Below are 19,848 nucleotides of genomic sequence, written 5' to 3' on the forward strand. Positions count from 1 at the left end.
AAGTGGGAAACATCCTTTGTGTTGGCGCTGAACTCAGAACTTGTCATCTCAATTGAAACTTCCAGTACCTCTAATGTGTCAGATGCAGTGGCAGACAATGTGTCCCAGCCCATTTTTATCCGAGCAATTTTCCCCAGTGAGGCAGTCAAAAATTCTCCACAGTGAGTTATTTCTGACTACATGCTGCCAGGAGAGGTGACAAGGCTCAGGGTGTTGTAATTTTTCAAAGTTCACCGCATAATGATACAATTTGCTTTGTGGCTTTTCCCTAATGGTGCCTGACGTCCAGACACTTTGTCTTCAATCTTCAATCCGTTCCACACCCAAACAGCTCCATCGGTGTTTGTGCATGTATCGCGTGCACTTCTGCATCACAATTTTATGGTTTTCGCTGTCCTTGCCATTTAATTACCTACCTAAATCCCTATTTGGAGAGGGTATTTTTCACATAAATTGATTGTGAAAGTATGTGACAGAGATGCCAACTTTCCACAGCTTATTGGAAACCTCTGTCCCCCTCAGCACCTCCTCCTCTTGCCGATCCTGTCAACACTTCCAGATTTTAACCACAGGTACACCAAGGGCTCAGCCAATGAACGTGGCTCTCCCCGAGTTCATCCAAAGGTAACACATTTGAAGCCCAGAATCACCCAAGGGAAACACTTCCCTGTGATTCTGCATATTCTGACACCACTTTAATGTGAAATAAATGTAACCCAAATCTGGCAACAAAAAAAACAAAGAGGACAGAATTAATGGTGGGCATGCTTTGGATTAAGTGTTGTATGGAAATGGATTTGCTGCATTTTTTCCTTTCAATTCCTCTCTATGGGTTTCCAGCTGTGAAGGCATAGCTAAGGCTTAAATAAATGAGCTTCGGCAGCATTACTGAGCTGCAACAACTCAAGGATGTAAACAAACCATTTGTCAGGCTAACTGACAGCCTGTTGACAGCTGTATGACATGAAGGAAAATGATTTAATCCAATTTACAGGTGTCATTGCTTTAGTGTATGGCCACATCTTGGTGAAATCGTTTATTGTATGTAGCTAGGCTATAACCTATCGCCTATTACACTGACATATATGTGTCAGTCATTTCAAAACATATTAGCTCAGATTCAGCCCATTCACCCCATATGACCCTTATACAACTAGCTGAGCCTTGAGGTTGGTCCAGCAGTGAAGAAGCTGATCACTAACTGAAAGGTTGCTGGTTCTGGTGAGCTGGCTAAAGGGCAGCTAGTGAGTGTTACATTTGTGGCATCCAGCATCAATGACAAAATGCCCTTGAGCAAAGCACCAAACTGCAAAACTATGCATAGAGGTGTGTTTATGTGTGTGTGTGTGTGTGTGTGTGTGTGTGTGTGTGTGTGTGTGTAGCAAGGATATTCGGAAAGACTATTAGCATGTGTAAATTGGCCATTAAAGTAATCTTCTTATTTATATTTGGATTTGTGAAAACAAGTGCATGCTTGTATCCATTCTGAATGGGACAGTTAATTATTATTATTATTATACAGTTTGTGGCTTTCAGACATGAGTGGTTGCTATAGTGTGAAGTTGCTTAAGCGTTCCATGTTGCGATGTAAAGGAGAATGAAGTGGATGCACAGTGGTCGTCTGTCCATCCGCTCGCTGCTCCCCAGTTTAATTCCTATAACTCAGTGTGCACTCAAGTGGCAATAATGGGATTTTGGGAAGCCCATGTCAGATGTGATGAACTGTTTCCCTCTGTTGACGGGGGGATTCAAGGGGGATGGGGGAAACAAGGGGTTGGGGTAAGATGTGCGTGAGTCTGTCTTTTGCGATGGGCGTGTCCGAGGAATTTTGCAAAACAAAGAGACAGAAGTTAATCTTGTTATCTTGTAATCTTGGGATGTTTTGAGCTCTGACGGAGAAGTTCAGGTGCCAGCCGATGAGTTAAGCACTCACGCGATCACTCGACGCATCTCGCTATGTGCTTCTGCTCTTCTTCATGTCTGCTTTTATACAGTACCTCTTCAGAGATGTCACACAATTTCCTAAATACTTCATTGGCTGCTAAAGTGTTGGTAGGTAGGCGCTGTGCAGTGGATTAAAAAAAGAAAGCAACGATAAATCATTGAAGGAAGGAGACATGGATGGAAATAGAGTTGGAGTTGCTCTTGTTTCTACGGTAACTGTGGATGGGGAGGTACCAGGGATGAAAGTGGAGGGAAAACAAACCTCCCCGCTCCGATGGCAACAGCGCAGCAATTGGTTCTCGTTTCCTGCGAGGACAGGAAGAAAAAAACATAACAAGGTCCCCTAGTAGCCCAGGAGACACAGTTCGATGTTGCATCAGAAAGCTCCAGCAAGAGGCAGGGCAAAATGAACACACACACAAACACACACGCACGCGCGCACACATACACACACACATATACACACACACACACACACACACACACACACACACACACACAATCACATGCTCCACTTCACCCTGCAGCCGCCCCTCCCTCTCTTGCTCTCCCACTCTCCCGCCAAAACATCCTCAGCACGTGAATCCTGCCTAGAAACCGAGGGGAAACTTCCGCCTTGCTCTGATTGGCTGAGCTCCCTAGCAACCGCGTATGCCCAGCCAGCCAGTCAGGCGCGTTGTGAGAGGCACACTGACCCAATGAAACAGATTATTCAGAGGCGCGGGCAGGCACAGTGACCTGGTAACAGTCAGGAGAAGAAGTCAGAGAGACGCTAGAGGGAGAGAAGAAAAACTCTCTGTGATTGGCTCAGAGATTTTCCTTTCGTGCTGATTGGCTTGATACGCTCCTCTTTTCAGTCATTCATACATTTCTCTGCCTGCCTCAGCACTACCTCTCCTGTTTCCTCCACCCTCAGCCAGTTCACTCGACTTACAGAGCAGCCACCCTGCCCTCAAGGAAATCCACTGCCCAAGGTCAAGGCAAAGACTGCGCCGCTAAAATGGGATTGGTTTAGACAAGCAGGAGCAGAACAAGATCCTAGTAACAAGTCTACCTCACCACATCTGCGTAGGATTAAAGGCTGTGATCAACAACTTGCAAAACAACTCAAGTGTTGTTGCTGTTGTTGATGATCTTGTTATTGTCTTGCTTGTAATGGACACGGGCCAGTGAAAGGCGTAATTAGCTTTCACTTAATAATGCAACATTTGACAGGGCCGCTCCTCAGGCAAGTGGCGAGATACAAATGAGCAAATGTTTAGTTTGTTTAGAAAAACTTAGCTTTTGAAGAGACTGTGGGCAAGATTTGCAGACTCCTTTTAAACATTCCAAACTGCTTGCTCCAGTAGTATAGGGAATTAATGTCAATACCCTGCAGGATCAGAAGTTCACATTGAATAGTTAATGAGTTGGGGGGTGAGAACGACTCAAATAATTTTGAATTTAGCATGCCATGCATACTGCCTAATTTAACATAACTGCAGGCAAGAACTCATTCAGGCAGAAATATTATACTGCCATGATTAGTAAAAACAACATTAGGCCCACCATCCAACATCGAAATTGCTCGTAGCCACTTTACAAATTAGTTTACTCGGGTTGGAAGATAATTTGAATCCATATGCCAGAATTTCATTTCACTTGCCGCAATCAATGTTGTACTGTAGGCAAGCAAAAGGGCGTGTTATTCACCCAGAATTCAATGTGTCATTATCACTTGTGATTTGGAGTTCATAAGCATTCTTACAGTTCTGCATTATGGGCATAATGGACTATCTGTTTGCATTGCATTATGCTTATACTGCCAGAATGTATCTTTGTCCTCAAATGAGATTAAGGAAGTGTCATCCACTATATGTGCCACATAAGTCAGGATCTGCATTATGCAAACAAAAATGCTAACACAGATGTTACTAAGATGTTTCTCCAATTTTAATGCAGATGGTGCCACAAATATCGTTGCACTTTGATTTAACTAAAAACCTTCAAGTAACTAATTCAGTGTCAAGAGTCACCAGGTCACCTGAATGTATGAAAACAGTAAAAAATTGACTTTTACCCTTTGTAAACAGCACTTTCTTGTGTGTGTGTGTGTGTGTGTGTGTGTGTGTGTGTGTGTGTGTGTGTACGTGCATTTAAGTTAGTCATGCATGACTGACTGCACACTCTGCTGTCTATGATAGCAGCGGACTTGGGCCCCCAAATGTATTGTTCCTAGGAACCCCCTGGGTTCTTGGTAGCTTGAGGAATTCTGATCATGTTGTGTTTACAGCAGTCATCAGATGAAGATTTCCCATAGGGAAATGCACTTTTGTGTTATCTGAGATGTGAGTTGTTACCATATACCTTTTTTCAAATTAAACATTTGCTTGCTGGAACTTGATAGTGATTGATATCCATAGATCTCAGCTGCTCTTAAAATGAGCTGACATTGCTTGATGTATTTCAGCTTAAAGGACCTATGAGCAATGGTCAAGTCTTTTATTATAAAACAGGCAAAAGCTTGAGATGTCTCAGGACTCTGAAGGTAGAACTTTCTGAATAAACATAGAAAGTTAAAATACAAATAGTGTTTGCATCCTGAGACATTTTGCAGACATTAGTGTATAAGGTCAGCACTACAACAGAACCTTTTCCAACTTGTTAGAACTCTAGTTTCCTGGTTTCCCTCATCACCAGGGCCTCATTAATGTCAGAGGGGATGACATCAAGACATACCTGACCCTTGAGGGCCTTTCCAAACGGTCTGGAGCATCAGATGACTCATTTGAATTAACATTGCATTTAAGGGACCATAAATCCCGCCATTTCAGTAAATGGCTCCATCTCTCGCCAACCTGGTAACCAGGCTCTTCTCAGAAGCCACCATGTGTCATGATTTTCAAGATTTGGCATTACGTCATCCCTCCAAGCTATAGGGATTTACATATCCTTGAGTTTTTGGGGGGATCAGCGGTATGCTGTGCTCATCCGTGAAATGACCTATTCAACTTTTTTGTTTGGCCTGTAAAGGATTGCCTCTGTTGACTGTGTGAAGCTAATTGGATACAGCAGAGCACCAAGCCAGGCTTCACAGCCAGGGGAAATCATTCCAGGATATAAAACATAAAGGTATTGTCTCCAGGAAAACAGCATGCATTCAGCATTTTAAGCATAACACTGCCGCCGGAAAGGAATATCCCGGATGGACTGGCAGAGACAGGAGCAGAAAAATGAAAGATGTTGGACAGGTCTCTGAATAGACACCAAAATCCTCTCTCCTTCCCCCTCTAACACTGACAGACACACACACACACACTCTTACACTTCCCCTTAGTTTTGATTCCACAGGATGTAGTATTATTATGCAAATAATTACTGCAGCAGGAAATGCCAAGGAAGGGATTAACATATGCAATATGCATTCATATTAAAAGGAGTCCATAATGTTGGGCTAAAAATCTTCCAAATACTGCTAAGCCCTATTCTTATCATCTTGACACACTAACTGCATGCTTGTTAGCACAGAATAATGAATAATTGGATATACTTTTCATGGAAACAGAATTTTAAAATGTCCAAACGCTGTGAACTTTGTAGCTTTAATTGCATTCACTTGGTCATCAGTGAGAGGAAGTCTCATTTTTTATTCAGCTCTGACCTACATAGCAACTTTTCCAAAAACATTTATCAGCCAGATCAATTATCCAAGGCTTAGATTAGCAGACATAAAAGACCCACTAGAATTCACAACATCACCTCTCTGACGTGGGTTAGAGATACAGCAACCAAAATCAATTGAGCAGCTGCTTCTTTCTTTGAAACGCCTCGCGCTCACGCCGCTCCCTGGGCAGCCCTGCTGTATCTCAGGGGGGTCAGCGGCTCTGAAGGATCTCCACTGTGCTACTAAAGATTGCCTGGAGGTGTGACAGCTGCCCTCTGATCTACCGGCGCCTCTGAAGATCTGAGGACAGGCTTTGCCCGTATCGTCGTTCGCAAGCGCCCCTCACATTAAAGCAATGGCACTTGAGCGAGCCGTGCAGGCAGCCACACAGCGTGAGCTCTAATTTCCACCATCTTCCGGAAAATAAAGAGAGAGAGAGAAAATGTCTGTGAAGGAGAGGTATACAGAGCTAGACATATTGTAACCAAAGTGTGAGTTCAGTCCAAGGCATGGTTTGAATAATTTTAAGGTTGTCTTAATTAGTGAGCTATTAACCAGAACTCTGTCAGTGCAGAGTAGAGAGTCATGATGTAAAGCATTTTGACTAACGCCTCCATGCTTCACACCTAAAATGCTATTTGCTCCATAGAAGACGCTAAATGCAATTTTGTACCCCTGAGCAATGTTATTGCTGGAATTTGTCAACCGGTGTTAAGCAATGATCCAGTTGCCACAGAGGAATTATATGCTTCTGAAATTCTATTTTCTGGTCAATTTAAAAGACAAGGAGTAAGTTGCGTGACTGAGCCACAAATTAATTTTACTGTCTTTACCCTGGCTTCCCTTCCCTGTCCCAAGGGCCTCTCTCACTTCGTGGCTGAATGAACCGTACACAACTCTCGGCTCTCCAATTCAGACAGGAATGCCACCGCTGCATATTGCACCGGGCCAGCAGATGTTAGCGGTCTGTGTGCCAGGTTGGTATTGGTACTACGATACCCCTTGTACCCCTTCAGCCTCTGTTTCAGGCAGAGAGTCAGATGAACACACCTGTGGCCGGGACCACCTGCTTTTGAGGACCAGCACATTCCTACAGCTCAGAGTCACTGGAACTAATGGGCTGTTCTCAATCCACTGTGGGTGGGAGGAATGGGTATGCCACACTCCAAATATAGCTTTGAAAAAGGTTTGAAAATTTTCCCTCTCACCAACCCAGGAACGATATGTGACTTCACCTCAGGTCATGCCATTTCTGAAGCTAGGAAAGGTACAGAAAAGTGAAAGATCAGTGTAGTCAAGTCAGGAGAAGATGCCACTTGTGTTCAAAGCTCTAGCATAAAATATGATGACTTAATGAGCTGCATTCAGGATCTGTCTTACGACTTTCAAGCAATGGCATCAAATATTAATGAAGATGTTTCCAAGGCAGAGCTTTTTAATTGCGAGGGAATTCTTCTCTGCCTTGTTAATAATGGAATATACCAGGTAGGCACCTAACTAGCAATAATGGCAGGAGACATTGTCTTTTTGCTCACAGCATTTTTGCGGGGATCAAACGATCATCATGCAGACATGCACACACAGCCAGACATCATCGTGACAGCCATGCCTTAAATTCGAGGGTTCACAAAGGCGAATATGTCTCTGCCAACTTGAGAGAGGCTGAGGAGATTTTGGCATACTGGATATGAGCTACAGCTGGCTGGTCCTCCATAGCCAGCAGTCATAGACAGTCTCCTCATCTTCCCTCAGTCACTGTCCCAGGGGAAGCAAGAACTGACATGCCATTAAAGAGGCTGCAAAGGACTTTGAAGAGAGGCAACTGTCAGCATGACTGCCTCCGCTCTTTAGCAGTGAAGGAAAGGGAAGTACAGATCTGGGTGTAATAAGGACAGAGTGAACAACTTTCAAAATGTAAAACCCTGCAAAATCATCTCTTGCTGTGTTTTGTGTACCGTGACCTTGGAATGACTGGGAGAGCTGTCTCTAACGCTGAAACTGTGATGGGAGAATAATTGAAAGTGGTTCCCACAGACAAAGGATAATGGGACCATGCGAAACCATGAACATACAAAATAGGGAGATGGTTGTAGTGTATTGAACTGAATATATTGTTGGTTTAAATTCATACAGAAATCGAATGGTTGTGTTATCTTATTATATGATGACATCATGGTCATGTGAGTGTATCATGCTCTCAAAGATGTTAAAGACAACTAAACTGTGTCTTCTGATTCTTGGTTTTTATTTGTGCTTAGTGAAGATAAACAACAATGGTAACCTGTGATTCTTCACAGACATTTTACATTTAAATACATAATTAAGGTTGATGATCAGTAAGGTTAAATAAAAGTTAAAGCAACTAAAATAAAAAAAACATTTTTTAGTATACAAGTAATAATGTGTGGTTGGTGTTGCATATTTCAGTTTGTCCCCTCCCATAATGACATCACAAAGACCTAATTAGCTCAAAGCACACATACCCCTCTTCCTGTATCTGACCATCACTTTATAACCTTCTCCCTTCCCATCTCACCCCCCACTTCCCACTCAACATCCACTCACACTATCACCACCCGACGCAACCTAAAAACTCTCTCACCTACCTCGCTCTCTTCTGCTGTCCTTTCCTCGCTTCCCTCAGCCGAGCAGTTCTCTCTCCTGTCCACTGAGGAGGCCTCCACTACTCTTCTGTCCTCTCTTTCCTCCTCTCTTGACTCTCTCTGCCCACTAACTACTAAACCAGCTCGATCCTCTCCACCCGCTCCTTGGCTGTCTGAATCTCTGCGAACTCATAGAACAGAGCTTCGGGCAGCTGAGAGGAAATAGAGAAAATCGCAGCGCCCTGACGATCTCGCTGCCTACCACCTTCTCCTCTCCAACTTCACCTCTGCTGTGTCAACAGCAAAGACTTCCTTCTTCATTACTGAAATCCAGTCTTCTGCCTCCAACCCCAGTAAACTGTTTTCCACCTTTTCCTCCCTCCTCAACCCACCCTCCCCTCCCCTCCCTCTTCCCTCTCAGCTGATGATTTTGTCACCTACTTTGCTAAGAAGGTGGATGACATCAGCTGTTCCTTCCATCATCCAGCCACTAACAACACTATTCCTTACTCCAAACCTGCTTCTCTGCCCCTTGTCCCTGGGCTTGCTTCCTTCTCTACCCTCTCCCCAGAAGATGTCCTCAGACTTGTCAGGTCTAACCGAGCCACCACCTGCCCCCTTGATCCTATCCCTTCCACTCTTCTCCAAACCATCTCCACCGAAGCACTCCCTTCCTCATTACCCTTATCAATTCCTCTCTGTCCTCAGGCCTTGTTCAGCTGCTCTAAAGACTGCCAGAGTCAAGCTTCTTCTTAAGAAACCCTCCCTTGACCCTGCTGCTATCCAGAACTACAGACCTGTATCTCTTCTCTCATTTCTATCCAAAACCCTTGAGCGAGCAGTTTCCAACCAACTTTCTCTCTATCTCTCCCAGAATGACCTCCTGGACCCTCTTCAATCTGGTTTCAAGGCTTCTCACTCTACTAAGACTGCACTCCTTGCTGTCACAGAGGCCCTGCACACTGCCAGGGCTTCATCCCTCTCCTCTGTCCTTGTCCTCCTTGACTTGTCTGCTGCTTTTGATACAGTTGACCACCAAATCCTTCTCTCCATCCTATCTGAACTGGGAATCACTGGATCTGCACACTCCTGGTTCGCATCCTATCTATCTAACCACTCTTACCAGGTCTCATGGAGGGGATCTCTGTCCAGACCCTGCACTCTTAACACCGGTGTCCCTCAGGGCTCAGTCCTGGGGCCCATGCTATTCTCTCTCTATACTAAATCCCTCGGCCGTGTGATCTCCTCTCATGGCTTCTCCTATCACTACTATGCCGACGACACTCAACTCTACCTCTCCTTCCCCCCCTCAGATACACAAATTGATGGACGCATCTCCGCATGTCTCAAAGACATCAGTGCTTGGATGTCTGTGCACCACCTCAAACTCAATCTTGAAAAGACGGAGCTACTCTTTCTCCCAGGGAAAGATTGCCCTCTCACAGACCTCTCCATCTCCAGTGACAACACTACTGTGTTACCCTCTCAGACTGCCAAGAACCTCGGGGTGATCCTGGACCACCAGCTGTCCTGCTCTGCCTAGATTGCAGCGACAACCTGCTCCTGTAGGTTCTCCCTCTACAACATCCGCAAAATTCGACCGTTCCTTATGAGGGAAGCGGCACAACTCCTGGTCCAGGCACTTGTCATCTCCCGCCTGGACTACTGCAACGTTCTTCTGGCCGGGCTACCTGCCTCTGCCATCAGACCTTTACAGCGCATTCAGAATGCTGCAGCCCGTCTGGTGTTCAACCAACCAAAATTCTCTCACGTCACTCCCCTCTTCCGGTCGCTTCACTGGCTTCCCATCTCTGCACGCATCAAATTCAAGACACTGGTACTCGCCTACAGGGCAGTACATCAGACTGCCCCTCCCTATCTGCAATCTATGGTCAGGTTCCAAACCTCGCCTCGTTCCCTCCGCTCCTCCACCCTTGCAGGTCGCCTCGCCCCTCCATCGCTACGTGGGCTCAGAAGTCGCTCATCCCGGTCGCGACTCTTCTCATCCCTGGCACCACAATGGTGGAACGAGCTCCCCCCTTCTGTCAGCACAGCCGAATCACTGCCCATCTTTCAGCAGAGACTAAAGACACATCTCTTCAGGTTACACCTGGACCCTTCTAGAACTAACCTATCTTCTTAACCTTCTTAAACTTAAAAAAAAAATAAATAAAAAAAAATTCAACGAATGCTACTTATTCCTATTAAAAGTCTTTATTTGGCAGCTTTATTTGTATAGCGCATTTCATACACTGAGGCAATTCAAAGTGCTTTACAGAGTAATAAAAAACAGTAAAGGTAAAAAATTTACAATTAAAAAGTGCAAAAGTACAGACAAGAGATCCACAAGATAAAAGACTTAAAAACTAAACTAGCTCAGTTCAAATGAAGTGAAATAGAAAGATAAAAGAAAAAACAGTGCAAGAGGATTAGAAAAGTGAAAAGTGCATTAAAATAACATTTAAAAGAAAATAAAAAAGATATAAATAAATAAATAAATATTACAGTGCAGATGAGTGTTGCCCTAGATTTCTTAAAAAGCCCTGGTGAACAGAAACGTTTTAAGTGCTCATTTAAAAGATTGTAAAGTGGAGGCAGACCTCAGATTTTCTGGAAGTTTGTTCCAGGCATGAGGAGCATAAAAACGAATAGCTGCTTCTCCATGCTTTGTTCTGACCCTGGGAACAGTAAGCAGACCAGCACCTGAAGACCTGAGGGGTCTGGCGGATGAAGACTGTGATGCACAGTTGGTTTCACTACTGTTGACAAAATGTACTATTGTAAGTTGCTTTGGACAAAAGCGTCTGCTAAATGACGTAATGTAATATAATGTAAAGTAATGTACAGTACATTGCAGGGGAGCCAAGCATAACCAAAGCCACGATGATGTCATGCGTTCAGTGGCCGGTAAAGTGACTCGGCAGAGGAGGTGACCTCATTTCCTGTGTGGTTGCACTAAAGAGTTTTGGGGACTTTCTCTTTTGGCTTCTAAGGCTACATGAAAAACAACAGGATGCACGCTTACTTTTAGATCAGACATTGAGAAATTGTGCAGTGCTAACCTAAGTATGTATTTGATGGTATGTGTGAATTATGGGTTTTTAAGGCTGAATGGATAGAGCACTAACACTGCCAAGGAGTCCAATTCCCACTAGGGCTACCCATTCTAAAGATGTATGCACTTATGGTACTGTAAGGCACTTTGGATAAAAGCGTCTGCCAAATGGCATCGATGCATATGTCAAATCTGTAGCCTACAGAACATAACAACATGATTAGATTATTTGTCATGAATACTCTTCCCCATGCATGTCATGAAAAATTAACAGCCAAGAGCTATCTTCTTTTACAAGCAGTGGTTTCAAATTCATTACACACCTCACGCCAGTTCATGCCACACATCATGGTGCTTAAGCGCTGAAATAAATTAAATCAGCTTGGTTTCAGTAGCATACATGCTGCAGTCTTCATGCCTCATTTTGCATAGCGTTCCTTGAATGCTTTTCTTGATTGTTTGTCTGCTGAGAATTTGTGAATAAGCACGTGCCCCACCCCTCCCCACAAACACCACCACCACCACCAGCGCTAGAGCAACTGCTGTAGGATCAAAAGAAGTAGTGTAAACAGCACATAAAAAGGGTTATTTTATGGATGACACTATCACTTAATTATAGTGTATTTTACTCAGAGTGGAGTCTTGGTTGTTGCCACCATATAGTGTGATATACTCGCTGTTACTGGGCTACATATTTTTATAGTGAACCAAGTAGAAATGGTTGTTAGAGAACAAAACAAACAAGGAGTGTCTTTGTAGTAAGTAGCTAATCTTGAGGCTGGAGAGAGGGCTGTAACCCTGAAGAAGGCTCCCTGTGAATTGAAACACATTGGTAGTTGTTACCTTTGTCTAGCCATGTCATAATAAAAGATTATTAACTTATTCACCACTTCAGTTTGCCTCGGACATCTTTACAAGGTTGTTTTCTCTACAGATCTCCCTGTTTGTTTGATGATCTGCATGACTATTGCACGTTCCAAAGAGCACCTGATTATGTGATTATATATTTTGCATGTACACTATATCTATCTATCTACTGGTATGTAGTGTGAAAGTCAATGAAGGACTTAATGTATCTGCTTTCCTTTAACTCTAATTTGCTTTCATTCTATGTCACAAATCTTTTGGTAAAAGTAGTTGTCACTTTTTTCCCCAAATAGTGGAAATCTCATTTGGACCACCTAGATATTGGGATTGCTCATTGTGATTTATGTCATAATGGATCAACTGTGGCCTCATGTCGATATCGCATTAGCCATTTACATATTGTGCTAGCCAGAACTTCATCATGTAACAATGGAGAATTAGCGTTGTTTCACAGAATTCTAGTGCAACAGAAAACTAATACAGCAGCATGTGAGTACAATGTTATTGATCAGCTGTATGACACAGTTCATCCTTGAGATCAATACTTAATCAATACTGTGGAATTATCAGTGGCACTGTTACATGACATCAACTTTATTTCACGACAGCAATATGATATATTTAATCTGAGGCCATCTGTGGATGAGTTTCATTTTTGTTGTTCTGTGATGCAACATCACTGGAATGCCTCTGTAATTGTAATGCTCAATGATAATTAATTGTTGCATAATACAACCTATTTCGCCTGGGTCAGCTATCAATAGAACTCTAACAGGGACTCTACTCTGCAATATAAGAACCTGACGTCCATTTAGTCCCTAAGTCCACGACTTAATTCACATGTATGGTTTAAATGCCAAAGGAGGATTGGGAGGTCTGAGGTCACATGCATTAGATGACCTTTGACCTTGTTTGTGTGGCCATCCCTCACAGCATGGGATGAGATCAGAAGCCCTGGGCCACATCTAGCATCATGTCACAAATCTGCACAAACAACAGGCACATTAAACAACGTAATGCTTTCCTATGGGTTGTTGACATTTGAGAAGTGGATGTCATTTCTTGTTCGTTCATAATGGAACGGAAAAGGTTACACAGCCCTTTTTTTCTAACTATCTATTTCTATTATCTCACATACTGAAAATAACAAGCTAGTGTCTTTCCATTACTAATGCATTCACATTACACATGCCCTAACCTTTTGTGTAAAGCCACATTGTCTAATCTTTTTCATGCTTCTCGCTATAATAAAGATACACAGAGAGGAAAATGTGCACCTACTCTTACACTTGTAGAGGTTTAGGTTAATCACGTAACTGCTGTAAACAGCACATTAACAACTGCTGGTTGAGGGTCGTCACATTTGCATCTGTCACTTGGTTGATTAGCCCTTTAGCCCCACTATCACCTGAGAGTAACACTGCATTGAAGGGTACAGTCAGTGTACCAAAGCCTGTTTTAGCTTTAACATCCAAGTGAGCTTTTCTCCTTGTGCTGTTGCAGTAGTGAACCCCCCAAAAATTCCCCATATCTGTATAAAAACAGCCTGTGTCTGCATACTTGGACTTCCATTCACTATGAATTCTCATCTTTTGAATATAATTTTAAAGGGTCCTTGTCTTATTTTCAGCTTTGGGATAGACTTTGGGTTTATCTTTCCTATAACTCTTATGGGGCGGCTTCAGTCATTCCTGGGTGAGTGGGTGAACCTCATCTGTCCAGACTAGACTTAAACCTCTGATGTCTGTCCATAAACCAGACATTTTTTCCTGAAAAGCCCTGCAGGTTGTCAGACCAGCAATTTTTAGACCAATGTTTTTGAACTCCTGGCCCTGAATTAGAAAAGGAAGTGGATGTTTGTTCAGTACAAAGTCAAGGGAGAGGCATGCGGCCGGACAGAAATAGCTGCAAAAACGTTTGCCTCTCTTGTAGGTGGGCGGACAGGACTTTGAGGCAGCTAAGGCAAACAATGACATCATGATCACCTCCCACACTCGGACACACGCATATATTATCAGATACCCCCCTCCCCCCACACATACATGCACGCACACACGCATTTCAGCACACAGCCTCTGTTCCTGTGGTGAGTGAGGCGTTGACACATCAGGATTAAGTGATGTCATCCCCTGAGCAGCTCTTCTGTGGTTTCCCTTCGGGACTCCTCTGACCCCTCAGGAGCCACCTGCAGTTCATAAACATCACCCCTGTGTATGGATCTGGGGGTTTCACAGGAAAGGCCACGGCCCAGATGGCCAACAATGAGTGTGAGAGATACAAAGGGCCGAAACCAGTGCATCACAGCATTCCTGTTGCATGTTGTCAACCTGGCAAAGAGAAGCCTGTCCCAGGAATGTCATGGTTGAAACCAGTGGGGTCACTGAGCATGTGGCCTCTGAAAACAATTACAGCCTGATGATAAAATGGCTGTGCAACCTCACTCAGTTTTACAACTTATTTTGTTTAATCTGATATAATTCACCAAAAAATACTAAACCCAGAATAGTTATTTTGTGAATTCCTTACCAATCTGAAAATGTTTAATCAAAACAGATATTAAAATTCTTTTTCACTTCATTGGCTCAAATTGATTCCCTAGAAAGTTTTTCACTACAACCTTATAACTGAGCGACAACACATCACCATGGGACCAGGTCCAGGAATCATGAGAGCATTTAAGGCACCTCTGTCACACCTCAGGTGCCGGAGAAACATCTCTACATCTTAATTAGTGTATTTCCCACCCAGCCAACGTGGGGAGGCTGTGTAAAAACAGCCGAGGGCTGATAGAAACAGGCCCGTTCCTATACAGACCTTGATGCGTGTCTAATGAGTCCATCAGCCTGACAGCAGAGCGTCCTGGGGGATCCTCCGTACATGATTACCAGTGTATCACAGATGAATGCTTCTGGATTGAGAATGCCATCTGCCATTACATCTGAGTGTATGTTTACCGAACAGAGATACAAGGTATAATACATGTGCAAGCGCACCTGTTTGTTGTTCTGGCAAATTAAAAACAACTTCCCATCACATGCCAAATCTGCCCCATTTTCTCCATATTCTTTATTACTTAGACATGTGCGTATTGTAAACAAGGTGCAAGGCCCATAAGATCTGGGCCTATATGTGTCGCAAGCGATCAAGTTATGAATAATTTACCATCCATTCCTCAAAAGCACATATATTACGGGTTTCAATAATTGATGCTATAACCTGGTAGCCACCGTCAGAATTTCCTCACGTCAAGTGAGGCGATCAAACTGAAAATGATGTATATCAACCTCGCTTTGCATTTCAGGGGTGAAATAAGGTCCCTGGGGTGAGACACTGTAAGGTGGAATGGAATGTTTTTCACTGGAATACTCACAAAGATATCTGTGGCACGCTACACACTGGCAACCTCTTCACCACTCATAGTATTTCATGTTAATGGTTTAACAACACAGATTCTGTCAACATTTGTATTCAGTCATTTCCTTTCACTCTCAGAGTATAGCAAACATTTTCACTACTAGGTCCTCTCTGCTATGAATCATCAACCTAATTCAAATAGAAAGAGGGAAAGCTCTTCATCGGTCAATATGACTGCTAGCATATAAACATCGCATTGCATCTCATCATGGTGGTTTACTTTTATCCCACACTACTGCTTATAGTTGCAACACACTCTATACCAATGTGCAGAAGTGCAAAAATTTTCAAACCAGGTCAAATGAAGTGTAAAAGGGCATATTTGAGTAAGAATGGTTCAGCTTGATTTCCCAACTTCTTCGAACATGATTTAAACAAGCACACTTTAGCTCCTTGACACTTCCCATAACCTCTAATTCTCACACATGTATCCAGCAAAAGGTCTTTGCAAAGAACAATTTGTTCTAATGGCAGAGGCACTGCAAATCTAATCCTGCAGCCTTGTTATTTAACATATTGGCTAACACCATTTATCACCATGTCAGTGTTATGCATCATATATTTTACAGCTGCTTTTACCTCATGCATTTTTAAAAGCATAATGTACATGCTAATGTTCCCACAGATATTCAAGCTGAAGGTCACTTGTTTACTCTAATTTCAATAACAAAAATGGTTGCTATGGAATTTATTCAGTGTCTTGGTCTTGTCTTGTGGCTGCTAGTGTCTTCTTACTGCTCATGTTTGTATTTCTACACACGTTTGTGGACACAGTTGTTCTTTCTGAAATTGTAACATGTGTTCTGGTTTCTGGCTGACTTCCTCTAGGTGTGAAGGGAAGCGTTCTGTGCCCCGTGATTCAAGTGTGTGACATACAGAATGCAATCATATGATAAGACAGATGCTTATGGTTTCAGAAAGCTCTTTTTGCCCAGATACAGCCTGAGTGTACGTGTGTGTGTGCGTGTGTGTGTGTGTGTGTGTGTGTGGTGTGGGTGGGGGGTGGGAACTTGTTTACAGCTCACACACGCTGCTTTGAGTCCTCTCAACAGGGGAAGAAAGACAGCGTACCAGAGCTTGGCAGAGTGAAAGTGCAGCGCTCTAGCGGTGAGTTTTCAGGGATAAAAATACTGCCGGTGAGAAGCCTCAAGCTCAGCAGTGAGACTAGAGGCACAACAACCTTTAGGCTTTGAAGCATCCGTATCTGTGGCAATCAGCCCAGCTTGTTGAAGTAGGTTAAACTAAATCTCCATAATATGCAAATGCTTGGTAAGTCTGTGGATTAAACTTTGTGGAAAGTGAAGGTTTTTAAATTTTTTTTTATATATATCACTGAACATGATAATCACGTGTCACTGCTGATGGTATGTACTCTATTTTCTCTGCACACGTGTCTCGTTTCCTAATAGTCATGCTCTCTGGAACTGAATAAAACTGTGCCACAGCCTTCACAGTTTTTTTGCTGGCGTGATAAAAGTACAATGACGAGGATTTGGAGCGGGGAGAAGCACTTGAGCCGGAAACACTGAGTCTAATGTATAATATAATAAATGTTTAGAGAGGAGCACTGGATGGGGGTTGTGTGAAGTCAGGGAAACCTTAAATGAGCAGATCCTGAGGGCGAGGAGCGCAGCGAGGGACTCGGTGCCAACCAGCCCCGCAGCCTGGCAGCTCTCTGCTTGATTGGTCTCAGTGGGCAACTGGCATGGTGGGCAGAAATCCCATCTACATACACATGCATGCGCACAGGCCGTGCATACACACACACACACACACACGCAGGCACACATATTGGCATGTGCCGCACGTATATTCACACAATGTGACCCGCATACATGCACGGAAAAGTGGGGGCATTAACAAAATAAAACTGGACCCATGCACACACGGTCATGTACAAGCTCACGCCTTAAAACACTGGTCAAACAACAATAACAAAAGAAAGTGTAACCGTATCCAAACACACACATACACACACGCACACACATATCACACCCACATTCAAACACATCACACCCACATCACACCCACACACATTAAGAGTCTCCCACATCACAGCTACAAGCACAGCAAGGGGGGGGCTGGGTTCACATTGCCTGCATGCTCTCTGCCTATTCAAAAGCTAATTCTCCTGTGCTGAGATTCAAAGAGAACTGGCCAGCCACCTGCACCGACGATGAGGAGGGGAGGGAGGGAGAGGAGAGGAAAGAAAAGGAGGAGGAGGAGGAGGAGGAGGAGGGGAGGTAGCGGTGGAAGAATGACATCACCTCCCCTGAAATGTCACCATTATCTCAAGCCTCGGCTTAGCTGTCTGGGTCTAACAGAGGTGACATCATCCTCTCTTTGCCCCTCCCCCTTCTGTTCTCCTCGAGATTTTATGTGGTGTGGGAGTGCGTTTGTTTGTGTGTATGTGCATGCAGGCGTGTGTGTGTATATGTGTGTGTATGTGTGTGTGTGTATGTGTGTGTGTGTGTGTGTATGTGTGAGCATTCTCCAGAGAGAAACAAGCATGGGTGAGTGTTTGTCTGTGCTCCCTTCTTTCATGCATATCTAAGTGGTGTTCCTGACCATTCACATAATATTGACTCACATGCCTTTGTTACTGACTCAGACCGACAAAAAGAAAAAAGCTCCTTCAGTGAGACTTTGACGGGCATTACCTCATTTGGCGTAGATATACCATTTCTATTGAGTTTGTATTATGCTGTTAAAGATGGGGCTCAAAGTTAAAGGCCATGTTGCTTTGCATGCTGCTTTGCACACAGCCTGCTCAGCATTGCTTGTACTATAATCTATATAATCCATGTAAAGTCACTTTTGACTCATCTTCCACATAGTGCTTTGTCCATTCGCCCTGCCTAGTTTGAATCCTTTCCAGACTAACATTTGCTGAAGCATTAGATAAAAGGGAACAAATAAAGAAATATTTTCCTACTCAAAAAAAAATTCTCCTATATTCCCCATTACTTTCAGTGGTGTGATATGGGGCTTCAGTAATACAAAAGGTGCCTTAAATGAATGGCTCACAAACTTTATTTCCAATTTAGGGGCTGTGCACAGATGTAGCCGCATACACACACCACCTAATAACTTTAACCCACCATTAGGCCACTGCCCCCCGTCTTCATCATGTGTCTCAATAGACCACTGTCAGGATTGACCTCTGTCATGTTATTACACCAGCTGATGCCTCCAGCAGCTGACGCCCGTAAAATCCACCGAAGCATGCCAGCCGCGCCATCGCTGCCCTTTGTACGTGTCCCAACACTCCGGGAATACTAACCCCGGATGACATCCCATGAATGCCTCGTTTAGACTGTGTCAAAGGAGTAGGGGGGTGACAGGTAAATATTCCATCTCATCTCTAATCTCTGAAAAGATCAGGCTCACATAGGCCAGTGTGGAGGAATATGCTGTTGATGGAGGAAAATATGAAATGATGTGACAATTAAGAAGTACTTAAACTGATAATCAAGTGGTTTAAAGGCTAGCTGTACATGATAGGGGAAGGCACACAGTTAAAGGGGAGTGCCACCCATTTTAAGAATTCACATATGTTATTCCTATGCCCCAGGACAGTCCAGTCAGTGTTTGTTAACCTGCACCACTCTTTCCTGAGGTAGAAATCAGAGAGAAAACCCTTGAATTTGTAACTGGGATGTAGAATCAGGGGCTGCTCCACAGATAATGAATGGGGCGCTGAGTTGAGTTGTCACACTAAACACAAGTTCATATTCTAGCAATTTAAACCTCGTAGGTGTAAGAACTCTCACAAAAATCTTATGAGTCAACAAAGTCAGCGCCCCATTCATTGTCTATGGAGCAGTGCCAGACTTTACATCTCAGTGACATCACAAATTCAAGGATTAATTCTCCAGTTTCTAGCTTTATGAAAGAGTGGTGCACATTGGTGCACACGTTGACTTGAACTGTCCTGCATGGGGCCGAGGAATTACATATTTGAATTTCAAAAAATGGGTGGCATTCCCCTTTAATGTTGAGGAAAAAAAGCTGTCACTATGCAAACTGATACTCAGTGAAGATACTCTTGGCAGCACTTTTGTTGTCTTCACAGCTATTTTGCACATATAGGTAATTGTGCTTCTATAGTGTGTGTTACTGTACCATCCACCAAGTGATAAACTGTCTTGGAACTGTCTTTGATCTGTCATCCTTTTTACAGGCCCATGTATATTATCGATTGTTAACTTCCATCAGATAACGCAGGAAAACAGCTGGCAGGTGATGTAGGTTTTAAGCTTTACTGAAAATGATCAGCGTCTAAGGTATGTCATAATTTTGTTGCCTGTTTTGTATCACTT

This window comes from Centroberyx gerrardi, chromosome 18 (assembly GCF_048128805.1).
Source record: "Centroberyx gerrardi isolate f3 chromosome 18, fCenGer3.hap1.cur.20231027, whole genome shotgun sequence".
NCBI classification, from domain to species: domain Eukaryota; kingdom Metazoa; phylum Chordata; class Actinopteri; order Beryciformes; family Berycidae; genus Centroberyx; species Centroberyx gerrardi.